This window comes from Hemitrygon akajei, chromosome 28, assembly GCF_048418815.1.
Source record: "Hemitrygon akajei chromosome 28, sHemAka1.3, whole genome shotgun sequence".
NCBI classification, from domain to species: Eukaryota; Metazoa; Chordata; class Chondrichthyes; order Myliobatiformes; family Dasyatidae; genus Hemitrygon; species Hemitrygon akajei.
In genome coordinates, this window is record NC_133151.1 from 26,378,661 (window position 1) to 26,392,443 (window position 13,783).

General features: G+C 46.1%; 2 non-coding genes across 2 annotated transcripts; one reads left to right on the plus strand and one right to left on the minus strand.

The window, feature by feature from the left end:
- The first annotated feature begins 4,693 nt into the window (after positions 1-4,693).
- trnag-ucc (transfer RNA glycine (anticodon UCC)) lies at positions 4,694-4,765 on the plus strand. The gene has a single exon. It is a non-coding gene; the product is annotated as a tRNA-Gly (tRNA).
- A 4,989-nt stretch (positions 4,766-9,754) lies between these two features.
- On the minus strand, positions 9,755-9,826 carry trnaa-cgc (transfer RNA alanine (anticodon CGC)). Its single transcript has one exon. It is a non-coding gene; the product is annotated as a tRNA-Ala (tRNA).
- Positions 9,827-13,783: the final 3,957 nt, after the last annotated feature.

Here is a 13,783-nt window from a genome sequence, read left to right on the forward strand (position 1 = left end):
TACAAGTTACACACAAACAGCTGACAGCTGCAGTGAATTGTTGATGGACATTTATTTCTGTGTGGTTGGTGCAGAGAAAAGTACAAGTGTTGATACAGTGTCAGGCAAGTGCACAGTGATGGATGTTGGGAAGTTAAAGCAGGCCAGGACATACAAAGTGAATTGTAGTTTCATGAGGAGCGTTAGTGAAAGAAGGACCTTGGAATGCAGGTACGTAGTTCCATGAAAGTCACAACACAGTTAGACAAGGTTATGAAGTAGGTAAACAGTATGCTGGCCTTTGGGAGTAGAGGAGGTGCAACATCGCATTACAGTTGTACAAGTTATTAATTAAACAACAGCGGCAGTACCTGTGCAGTTCTGGTCAGCACAATAAGGAAGGAAGTAACATTAGCAAATTTGCAGATGACACAAAGCTAGGTGGTAGTGTAAAATATGGGGAAGATTCTAGGAGAATGCTTGGGTGACTTGGACAGGTTGGGTGAGTGGGCAGATACACGTGTCATGACCCCAGCCCCCTCCTTTCTGAGAATCGCAATGGAAAGCAGCTAGAGGATGGCCGTACCCTCTCTGACTGCAACATTCAGAAAGAGTCCACTGTGCATCTGGTGCTGCGTCTGAGAGGTGCTGATCTGTCGCAAGTGCTATGCCCACCTGTGTCCTTGTGCGTCAACATTTCATAAACCCAAGTGTGGCCACACAAACAATCTGCGGCCCAAGAAGAAGCCGAACTACACATCATGTTCTGTTGCCCACGTTAGACTTGCATTTGTCCTAAGTTTCCTATAAAAGTTAGTTGCATTGCCAAAGAAAAATGACACACGTACAGGTATGTGGATAGTGAAGGATGAGAGGGATGTGGGACAAATGCAGATGCATTGAACCAACTCAGATGGTTTTGGTCAGTATGGACAAGCGGGGCCACTATTTTCATACTTCTGAGAAATAGTATCTAATTTTAATTTTCATATTCTGCTTATTCTAATGTAATCTTCTCCCACACTTGTAATTACTATTTTCTGTCCATGTAAAGGTCTTTGCATTCAAAATCTCCTCCACAATCACCATCAGCACCGGTGCACATCAAGGCTGTGCACTTGGCCGCTAGGGTACTCAAATAATAGTTGTGATTTTTGCAAAGTACAACTCCAATGCAATATTTAAATTTGCAGATGACGCCACTGTTAGTGAATCAAAGGTGGTGAAATATTTGCCATCAGGAGGGAAATGGAAAATCTGGTAAATGGTGTCACATCAGCAACCTCTCACTCAACATCAGCAAAAACAAAGAATTGATCACTGACCACAGGAGGAGGAAACAGGAAGTCCATGAGCGAGTCATCATCAGGGACTGGAGGTGGATCTGTCCCAGGACTATCCGTAACTGCCATTATAAAGAAGGCACGGCTGCAACTCTGCTCAGAAGTTTGATTATAATTGGCATGTAAAATAAAAGTTTGACACACTTCCATCGATGCACAATGGAGAGTATCCTGACTGGTTGCATCATGGCCTGATATGGCAATTCAATGATCAGGAATGGAGAGGTCTACAAGATGTAATGCATACATCCCAGTTCAACACAGGCAAAATCCTCCCCATCATTCAGTACATTTACAAGTTCACTTCTACAAGAAAACTGCATCCATCATCAACAACATCCTTCATCCGCCTCATGCTCTCTTCTCACTGCTGCCATTGGGAAGGATGTACAAGAGCCTTAGGTCCTACACCACCAGCTTCATGAAGAGTTATTACCCTACACCAGTCATGCTCTTGAAATGGTGTAGGCAACTTCACTGAACTGATTTAATAACCTGAAGACTCACTTTCAAGTATTCTACAACTGAATTTCACAGTAATATTTTTTATTATTTGCACGATTTGTTTTCTTCTGCATTTTGGTTGTGTCAGTCTTTGTTGTTTATAGTTTTCATAATTTCCATTGTATCTATTTTCCTGTAAATTCCAAAAAGAAAATTAATCTATATGTAGGAACCTGTTGCACTAGAGGTCCCAACACACCAGGCCACTGCTACATTACGATACGGAATGCCTGTCTTTCTCTACCAAGACCGCATTGTGATAAGTGGGATCATTTGAAACGTCCTACCTGCATACAGACAGAGCTTAAAGAGCAAGGCTCCAGAGATCAAGATAACCAAGGGGTGGTGTTGGAAGGGAGAGGAATGGATACAGGATTGCTTTGAGTCACCAGACTGGGCCATGTTCAATAATTCATCTAAGGCCCTGAACGACTACACTGGCGTCATTACAGATTTTACTAAAAACAGATCTGGATGCGTGTGCCCCACAAAATCAATCAGGGTTTTCCAAAATCAGAAGCCCTGGCTGAGCAAGAGATCCGGAAACTGCTGAGCGCAGATCAGTGTCAATCAAGTCTGGAGATCAAGATTTCTACAAGAGGTGCAAGTATGATCTCCAGAAAACCATCTCTCGTGTGCAGTAGAGATTCCGGACTAGAGGGGAATAAAATAGGGATGCTCGACTACTGTGGCAAGGTTTGAATGTAAGAAGCTCCTGCAAAGGTAAATCTTGTGACAAAGGGGACAGCAGAGCTTCAATACCAGATGAGATCAAAGCCTTCTATTCTCGCTTTGACCACCAGAAGCACTCCCATGTCTTCCGATGATCATTTGGTCTCAGTATCTGAATATGACGTGCAGGCTGCCTTCAAGAGAGTGAATCCAAGGAAAGGATCCGGTCTGGATCAGACCTTGCTGAGAACTGAATACCTGTGCTGGATTTCTTCAGCCTCTGGATCTGGAAGTATGTGGAATCCAGCTACTTGAAGGAAGTTTCAGTCATATCGGTGCCCAGCAGTAGCGTGAAAACCTGTGTAAATGACTATTGCCCGGTGGCACTTACATCCACGGTGATTAAGTGTTTTGAGATGCTGTTGAAGCATATCAGCTCTTGTCTGAATGGTGACTTGGATCCTCTCCAACTCACCTATCAAAGCAACAGCAAATGCTTTCTCATTGGCTCTTTGCACAACTCTGGAACATCTGGACAGCAAAGATGCAAACATCAGGATGCCCTTTATTGATTACAGCTCAGCATTGAACACTGTCATCCGCTCAAAACTAATCAGTAAACCTCAAGTCCTGGACCTTATTACCCCCCTTGTGCAATTGGATCCTGGATTTCCTCAGTAGCAGACTTCAGTCAGTTCTCATTGGCAAAAACATCTCCTCCACAATCTCTATCAGCACAGGAGCACCACAAAGAAGTGTGCTTAGCTCCCAGCTCTACCCGCATTACACCTGTGACTGTGTGGTTCAGTGCAGCTCCAACACCATTTACAAGTTTGCTGTTGTGAGCTGTATCAAAGGCGGTGCTGCATCAGCATATAGGAGTGAGATGGGAAGCTTGTCTGAGTGGCATAATAACAAAACCTCTCACTCAATGTCAGTAAGACCAATGAACAGATTGTAGACCTCAGGAGGCAGAAACCGGAGGTACATCAGCCAGTAATCAAAGGATGATCAGAGGTGGAGAGGGTCAGTAACTTTAAATTCCTGTATATCACTCTCTCAGAGGATCTGTCCTGGACCCATTATATAAATATTAATGTGAAGAATCCACAACAGCACCTCTACTTCCTCAGGACTCTCTCACTTCCCACAGTCAGCACACATCCCACCACACGTTTATAAAACCTTATATAACTTTATATGACTTGTCGATATGAAACGATATGAGGTAGCTGCACCTTTCCTCACTCCCTATCACACCCTCTGTTGAACTTGAATGCACATGAGGTCATCTGTCGCCTAAACGCAGTGATACCCTCGCGCCAGGTGTCACTAGATGGCCTCGGGTAATCGGCCGCCGTTGCTACTGGCCTGGAGCACGAACAGATGGGCGCTACCTCTAAACCTGTTTAGCACACCAAATGTTCGTGGGGAACCCAGGGCTAAAATATTCGCAACGACCTAATTCGGGCTCAGGGTTTCGTAAGTAGCAGAGCAGCTACCTCGCTGCAATCAACTGAAAGTCATCACTCAAGCCAAACTTTTGCCGGCCGATAGATCCTACCTACCTACCTACAAAGGAGGCGGGCGCGCGCCCTGTCGCACTCCTCACTTGGTCGGTCGCTCTCTCCGGCCTGAGACCGCCACGACACCGGTACGGGGACCTCCAGTCCTTACCTTGTCCTGTCACTGGTGTGTTGCAATGATTTTATATGTTCGTGCGAGGAAAATATACGCTGTGTGTTTAATATGAAATTCGTTAGTTATCCCTTTTAGAAACGAAATTGAGTATATTAGCCATTTATAAGTGACATAATTGACTTATCACCTATATTCCGGTCGATATTAACACCCACACCGGCCCGCTCGTCCGGTCCGCAAGAATATTGACAATATTAAATTGGTCCGCGGTGCAAAAAAGTTTGGTGACCCCTGCTTTAGCGATTTAGTCACTGCGTTCAAGGGCTGTCCAAAAGAAGGGCTTCCATTAGCGTGTGGTTTGAAAGGACAATTATAATCAGCGTTTGTTTATCCATGGGACAGAATCCCATTAGTCGGTTTTTATTGATATAATTCCGGTCTGTTGGGGATTGCGACATTAATTTACCGGAACGGGACCTGCAGCAGAGACCTTATCGGTTAATTTTGATCTACGGGAGATGCCTCACTACTCAAATCTTTTGCAACTTCGTTGAGCGATGGTGGTATAGTGGTGAACATAGCTGCCTTCCAAGCAGTTGACCCGGGTTCGATTCCCGGCCATCGCAGGTTGTACAATTTTAGACTACATAACAAATAAACCTCTTACATAGACACGGTCTACCCAGAACTCCATGTGCCAAATAATCGACTCGCTAATTCACGTTATGAATATAAATTGATCCATTAATTATCATTCAGTGTGTCGTGGATCAGTGATGGAACTAACGTCCTCAACAAGAGTCTTCCGTTAATTCCTGTTCTGACTCTATTCGAGATTCTACAAGGTTCGACACTTCACAGGAAGGATTGACAGAATTTGTAAAACGGTGCCCTGATGTTGCCTGATTAAAGGGTTTGAGCTTCTTTACCTTCATTGGAATTTCAGAGCCTGAGACGAAACTTGACCGAATTATGAAGTAGAAAATTATGAGAGACATAGATTGGGCAGATAGTCAGAATTGGTTTCCCATGGGAGGGAATTAAAATACTAGCGGAATGAATTTATGGTCGGAGTGGGAGAGAGTTTAAAGAAGATGCGAGGTTCACGTTTTTAGACAGAATGGGGTGGGTGCTTGGAACGGGCTGCGAAGTTCAGAGATGGAAGGGTGTACGATGTTTTTAGATAGAAACATGAATATGTTAGTGTGGAGCGATAAGGATAGAGGCACAAAGAGAAAATCGCAGATGATGTAATTGCAAGCAACACAGAAAATGCTGGAGGAACTCAACAAGCCAGGCAGCACCTGTGGGGGAAAGAAGTCGACGTTTCTGGCCAAGTCCCTTCATCCAGACTTGAAAAAAAACGACGAGGAATCAGAGTGAGACGGAGAGGGGAGGGAAGGAAGAAACACGAGGTGATAGGTGAAACTGCGGGAAACTTCGATTGGCAAAAGAGATGCAGGGCTGGATAACAGCGAAAGAGAGAAGGCCATGGAAGAAAGAAAATGGGGAGGATCACAGGGAGATGATGGGCAGGTAACAGATAAGGTCAGAGAGGGAAAAGAGAATGGGGCTTGGAGAAGGAAGGGACACTGACGGAAATTTGGGAAATCGATGTTCACGCCATCAGGTTGGAGGCCACCCAGACGGAATGTAATGTGTTGCTCTTCCACCCTGAGTGTGGCTTCATTGCGACAATACGGGAGGCATGGGCTTCCATGTCGGAACTAGAATGGGAAGTGGAATTAAAGTAGGAGGCCACTGGGAGATCTCGCTTGTTCTGGTGGACGGAGTGTAGGTACCCGGTGAAGTGGTCTCCCAAACTATGTCAGGTCTCGCCGATATACAGGAGGCCACACTGGGAGCACTGGATACAGCAGATGACTGTAAAATACTCACAGATGAAGTGTCGCCTTACCTGGAAGATCTGCTTGGGGTCCTGAATGGTAATGAGGGAGGATGTGTAATTGCAAGTGTAGCGCTTGTAATGATCCAGCAACAATGAATATATAATTGAGACATGTTTTTTTACAACAAATAACACATTTATTAAACACTGCTAAAAAAAAACAAAAGTAAAAAAAACGACTAACTTAACTGGAAGTCGGCTGCAATACGGCAGCTTGAATAGTTCTTAAAGCGAGAAATGTGAACTCAGCTCGTTAAAGTGGTATCGCAAAAGGTCCAACATGATTTACACATCCAGGAGAGGCTTTCGTTGTAGGAATAAAATTCTCTTTCACGACGTTATTGCTAATCCTATCTGAAGTATGCTTTGCCGAGGGAGTTACGATTGAAGGAAATAAAACCGCTTAAGGGCGCTGACCTTTCCTTGGTGAAACTCTGCATCCAGTTCTTTCTGCTTTCAGAAATGCAGGAGCTAACTTGGACACAAGTTACTAATTCCTTGTACGAAGATTAAATTAAAGTCGAACCTGCTTTACAGCCGACAACACCAGCTTTCCTCGTCTCTTCGGCTTCCCGAACTTCGATAATACTTCACTCTCCGACTGGACTGAACTGGCAGTATTGTGGCAAAACTGCCGGCAATAACCTTTGAGACTTAAAGCCGAAAGTAAAACTCCACTTCAAAACAAAACTGCGTCATCACATCGAATACGCAGCAAAGCGGAGTCACTGGCGAATTTAACTACGAACTGTCCCGCGTCACAGCGAGGTATTCCCCTTTAATACCCTGTTGGAAAAAAAAACTTTCATCTGACCTCTCACTGGTGGGAAAATTACGTCACTCCACCATCACAAGACCATTGTATCATGCCCAGCATAGCCTCAATTACATCATGGTCACGTGACAGGCACAAGATACCAACGGGTACGTAACACACTTGTTTCACTTGCAAGGATAGGAACGAAAGTACATGGGATTCACATAGGCAGCGATCCCTGCAGAAAATAAAGGGGGGAGGGAAAGATGTGTTTGGCCCGGGAACCCGCAGGAGATTGCAGAGAATTCTGTGCTGGAGGCGAAGGCAGGAGGTGGGGGGAGATAGATGGCAACAAGACGAAACCTATCCCTGGTGAAGTGGGCTAGGATGGGGTGGGGACAGACGTAAGAAAAATGGAAGAGATTCTGTTGAGGGGCAATTTTAATGGTGGAGGAAGGGAAACCCCTTTCTTTGAAAAAACACGATATCTCCTTTGTTCTTGAAAGAAACGCCTTATCCTGAGAGCAGATGCGGCGGAGACGGAGGAATTGAGAGAAGAGGATGGCATCAGTACAAGTAACGCGGTGGGAAGACGTATCGTCCAGGTAGCTGTGAGAGGCTGTGTGGTCATAATAGACATCAGTAGATTTGCGGTCGTCAGAGATAGAGAGAGAGTTCGTGAAAAGGAAGGTTGGTGTCGGATATGGGCCAAGGAAATTTTTGGGCAGGGTGGAAGTTGGAGGCAAAGCTGATGAAGTGAATGAGCTCCGCAAGAAACAACAGCAATGCAGTCCTTTACGCTGCATAGGAAAAGTTAGGGAGAAATACTAATGTAGTCTTGAAAGATAGACTGTTCCACGTAGCCGACAAACAGATAGGAATAGGTGGGACCCATGCCAAAGTCTGTGGCTGCACTTTTTGTTTGAAGGAAATGGAAGGAGTCGAAGGAGAAATTATTGGGTGTGGCCGATTTCCGCCAGACAGAGGCGAATGGTGGTAGAGGGGAGCTGGTTGAGTCTGGTATCCAGATGGGTCCCGATTAGGATAAGATCGACAAGACCTCGCATTCTACCCCGTTATGATGCTGCACCTAATTACTTTCTGCACTGTGCTTTATCTGTCGCTGTTAAATTTTATTCTACATTCGGTTATTGTTTTATATTGTTCTCTATCAGTACACTGTGTAATGATTTGATCTCTATGGAAAGTGTGAAAGCGTATCTTTTCACCGTATCTCTGTACGTGACAAAAACCATTTTAATTCCGGCTGACACCAGGAAATCAGCAGATGGTGGAAATTCAAGCAACACACACAAAATACTGGTGGAAGGCAGCAGGCCGGGCTGCATCTATAGGAAGATGTACAGTCGCAGTTTCAGGTCGAGACCCTTCATCAGGATGGAACGACGAAGGGTCTCGGCTCGGAACATCGACTGTATTTAATTCCCGCTGAACGTGATGCGGCAGTAGCAGGGAAGGCCGATCTCCGAACAGCGGAGCGATTTCCAGCGGGCATTGCAACGTACAGCAAAAGCTATTGGATCACCTGCGTCCCTGGGTGCCTCGTACCACCAACCTTTCGGTTTACAGCCGAACGCACTCACCGATTGCGCCACAGAGACAAACTGGAAAAATCTACCATAAATGGTCCGTTCTGGCGTTGGAAGATGGCGACTGGCAGCGTGATCCAGCTTTTTCACAATCTTCATCAATGCTTTGAATCAGAGGGTAACGAACAACTTAAAACAGAAAACGTTGTATCCACATAGCTGTCAGAATTAGACGCGAAATACCAATAGATTCCCAGTGCATCCCCAAAAAACTCGGCCGCTGGAACACACTCCTCAAAGAAGGATATATGGAATATAGTGACTGTGTCCCAGGACGGATGAGGACAGCACCGACCCCGGGGTCAGAGAAACAGGACTGTTCCTGAACTAAAAGCTGAAACTGCCGGAAATACTCCGCAGGTCAGGCAGCGTCTGTGGAGGGAGAAATAGAGTTCACGTTTCAGGTCGATGACCTTTCACAGCTGCGAGCTCGCAGTTAGACGGAAGGCGTCTCACGGAGTCTCTGCAGGGTGGCCTGAGCTTTGTGAAGGCACGGATTCCACTCGCCCTCTCCTTTCTGAATCTCAACTGGAAACTTTAAATCAAGCGGAACGACAGCCTTTGTTTAACATTTAAAATGTGGCAGAGGCCGATGAAGCAAATATTTCCGGAACCATTGTTCTCTGTCACCGCGTGGTACACCGAATAACTCTGAGATACAGAGTCGCAGAGGGGAGATTTCACGAAGCTGAACAGAAATTCCCTTCCTATCGGGTGACTCTCCCTTCCCGGCGTCACTGCCGACCGACATTCCACATCCCCAAAGAACCGATCAATTCTACCCCAAACTCTGATTTAACCTCTTTAACCCTTTTCAATTTACTTCGAAAATTCGAGTTGCAATTACGTTTAATATGGAAACAGCAACATTATTTGCCTATTGGGGGTATTAACCCCGTCTTTGGTGATACTAATCACTAAACTAACGAGAAGCCAGTGCGGAAGTGTGATCTGACACTGGGATGTCCGGGCACAGAATACTTTAAAGCGTCACCCGATGTTCGTTCGTTGTCGCTGGCAGCTGCTCTTTTCACACGTACACTTACTCCTGTGTGACGGGAGAGGTCTCGGAATCGCTTCCGATTCAGCTGTTCTTCCGATCCGGCCTGATTGTGTTTGGGTGAGGAATATTTCTCAACAGGTTGTAACTGATGCAGAAAATATTTTCCAGATTTTCCACTTTGCCGACACTGGAAACTCTAGCTCTGTTTCTACTCCATAAATATACACAGAAAGTGACACCAGCACTATCAGTAGTGAGGACCAAAAAGGTATGGACAACGGCGCTTGCAGGACAGCATTGAAACTGTCGGCAAGACTGAATACTGTCAAAAATTAGTGGAGATGCCGGGGATTGAACCCGGGACATCATACATGCGAAGCATGCGCTCTCCCACTGAGCTACATCCCCAATGTCAAATTTATGATGAAATTTTATATCTGATCCCATAAGATCATAAGCTATAAGAGCAGAATTAGGCTTTGTAGCCAATCGATTCTGCACCGCCATTTGATCCAATGTTCCCCTCCTCAGCCCCAGCTCCTAGCCTTCTCCCATAACCTTTGATGCTGTGTCCAACCAAGAACATATCAAGCTCTGTCTTAAATACCCCCAACGACCTGGCTTCTCCAGATGCCTGTGGTGATACATTCCACAAATACACCTCCCGCTAAATAGATTTCTCTGCATCTCTGTTTTAAATGGACCCCCTCTATCCAGAGACTATGACCCCTTATCTTTGACTCCTAAACCGTAGGGAATACCTTTCCCACATCTACTCTGTCTAGGCCTCTTAACATTCGAAAGGTTTCAATGAGATCTCACCTCATTCTCCTAAATTCCAGTGATTACAGACGCAGAGCTATCACGTTCCTCGTAGGACAACCTTTTCATTTCCGGAGTCATCCTTGTGAACCTCCTCTCCATCCTCTCCAATCCCAGAGCATCTTTTCTAAAATGAGGAGTCCAAGACTGTTCACAATACTTTCGTCAAAGGAAACCATACATACTTCAGCCAAACTTGTTCTGTGTCACCAAGAACTCCGTAACCTCATCCGTAGTAGTAAATCTGAGTTACAAATCACAAAGACTGGAAGTTGAAAGATAGAAAACAGAAGTCGGAGTGGGAGACTCGTCCTTTCGAGTCCGCTCCACCATTCATTGCAGTGGTCAGGTTTCGAACCTGCACGGAGACAACCCAATGGATTTACAGTTCATCACCTTAATCACTCCTGATTCCCATGTTACCCACATGCAACAGGGGCAGAGATCCGGAGTCAGAAGAACAGAGTTGATCCTGAACTAAAAGCCGAATCTGCTGGATATACTCAGCAGGTACGTCAGCATCTGTGAAGGGAGAAGCAAAGCTCATATTTAGCTCAGTGACCTTTTATACTGAGCTCCATGCGGGCATTTTGGCGGAGACGAACATAGTTATAGCGATGCAAGCTTCCTTCACATCGCGACCACAAACCCCAAGATCCCCATGTTGCCCTCAGCAGCAGGGACAATGTCGCCTGCCGTTTTCTTGCTGTCCTGGAGAAGGCAGAACAGGGCTTCATTTCTGGGGTACTGATCTACCTCTGCTGAGGGAAATTCCGCTGGGCTCACGATGACGGAGATCCAGGACACTGGCCCAGCGCACTGGCACTGATCGATATGGAAAGTCTGCAGGGTAGCAGGGCCGACGTCCGCACTTGTTTCATTCCCGTTCTGCTTTCTGATCCATCCGACTACCTAACTGGGCCGCTTAAGAGGGCGGTCACCAGATTACAATTTTGGTGTGGAATATCTCACATCCAGTGGAAAACGGGTGAGGATGGCGGGTTGTGCGCTCCCAGCATTCAAGAATCTGATAAAAACAGATATAAGCAATAAATAGTGGGGATACGGAACTCAGACAGCATGTTCAAAGTCCAACGTAATATCACATTCTGATTACGTATGTGTCACCATCTGCTCTCGGGTTCATGTTCCTGCGGAGCTTCAGAGCAGATCTGATAAATACAGCAGTGACAATGAACGAAAAGCTACACACAAACGGAATGACAAACAACTAACGTGAAAATATGTAAACCAATAATAAATACATAAGTAACAGAAAAAAAGAAGTAGCAGTTATATATGTATCTGTATAGCGAGGACTGGGCCTGTAAGCCACGGCATTGCCTCGCGAGCGTCGTAAGCCGGGGTGGTCCTTGAGGACCTGTTGAGAGATGATCTGCTGGGCTGGGAGGTCTGGACTATAAACATGCATACTCCGTGTCATTGTATTTTACTGATGATCTGTATGTGCTTGTTGTCTTGTATGTGTGAGGACTGGGTATCAAGCCTCGGTATCGCGGAGAAGGTGGTGATCTTCGGGACCATTTTATTCTTTCAATGTGTTATTTTGGTCAGTTGCGAATGCGTTTTAGCACCTGATGCACTCGGATAGCACCGAGTACTCGTGGCAACATTATGGTGACACCATGATTATACCAGAATGCGTGCGGGGAAGCTTCACCGGGATATTTCTTGACACTCGGGATGAGGCTTTTCCTCCTCGATAAATCTGCTCTCAGAAATAACGCGTTTCATTCTTGACCAGTCCCTTATCTCGTTCCTTCTGTCTCCACCCCATACGCTCGCAGAATGAAGCTTTTACTTTCTAGAACGAACATGATGTCCTCCTTCTTCAAAGCAAGGGGCTTCCCTTCCTCCACCACCAACGCTGCTCTTGACCTCTACTCTTCCATTTCACGGACGTCTGCTCTTAACATCCTCCAGCCCCCTACCAAGGATAGGGTTCCTCTTGTCCTCACCTACCACCCCACGAGCCTCCGCGTCCAGCACGTAATTCACTATAACTTCCACCATTCCAATTGTATCTCACCACCAAGCACATCTTTCTCTCAACCATCTCACCCCCTCGCCCCACTTTCTGCTCCCGCAGAGGTCGCTGTCTACGCGACTCCATTGTCAATTCGTAGCTCGCCTCAGTTCTTCTTCCTGGTACTTAACATTGCAAGCGGAATAAGTGATACACCTGTACGTACACCTCTTCCCTCTCTAGTATTTAGGGCCCAAAACAGTCCTTCCAGGTGACATCGCCTGGAAGTCTGCTAGGGTCATAGATTGTGCCCGGTGTCCCCGGTGTTGCCACTGTATATCCGTGAGACCCGACATAGCGTTGGAGACCATTTCGTCTACCAACTACCCTCCGTCCGCCAGAATAAGTGGGATCTCACAGTGGTCACCCATTTTAATTCCACTTCCCATTCCCAATCCGATATGTCAATCCATGGCTTGCTTTACTCTCGTCGTGAGCCAACACACAGGTTGGAGGAACACCACCTTATATTCCGTGTGCTTAGCCTCCAACCAAATGGCATGAACATTGATTTCTCGAACTTTCGTTAATGCACCAATCCCGCCCTTCCCTTCACCAGTCCTCTTCCCCTTTTTCTTCTCTCACTTCATCTTCAGGCCTACCCATCGCCTCCCTCTAATGCTCTTGCCCCCTTTTCTTTCTTCCAAGGCGTTCTTTTCAGACCTACCAGACTCTTCCTTCACCAGACCTGTATCACTGTCATCAACCAACTTCCCAGCTATTTAATTCACTCATCTCCCTCCCGGTTTCACCTTTCACCTTGTGTTTCTCTTTCACCTCCCCCAATGTTAAATCTGTCCTCATCTATCGCTGACCCGCCGAAGGGCTCTGCCCGAAACATCAAGTGTACATTTTTCCATGATGCTGACTGGCCTGCTGCGTACCTCCAGACTTTTATGTGAGTTGCTTTGATTTCCAGAATTTGTAGATTCGCTCGTTGTCCAAGAGCTTGAGAACGGCTTCCGGTTTGTTGATGGAATGCGGTCCCGGAACGAATCGTTGGCCGACTTGGTCTAGACCTGGTGTCCAACCAGATCGGAGGCGTTAGCCGATTTCGCACGCTCTCCGCGATCTTCACTGCTCCCTCCAGAGTGCCGAAGTCTTTCCACTATTGGGTCAATTTAAAAGCCAGCCTCAATACAATGAAAAGACAGGGTGTCGGTCAGAACGTGATCCGGTTTCTCGATCTCCGCGATTGTCATCTCCATGGTGCGGAGCCTGAGAAGACAGCCCCGGCAGCTGCGCTCCGTGCCCGCTAATATGATGAACTGATAAGACAGGCTTCGGGCCTTGTTACGTACCAGTGACAGTAGATCACAAATTGAGTCCAAAATATGGAAAATTAAACGAAATAAACTGAAGATAACAGTTATAAGTGTGTGGCTCCCAAGCCTAGGAACTGTTCTTAAATAATAGTCCAGTAATCCACAGAATAACTGAGGGGAGAAACTTGTAAATCCACGTTACAATGTACAGCGGAGGCGATTACGAAGAAA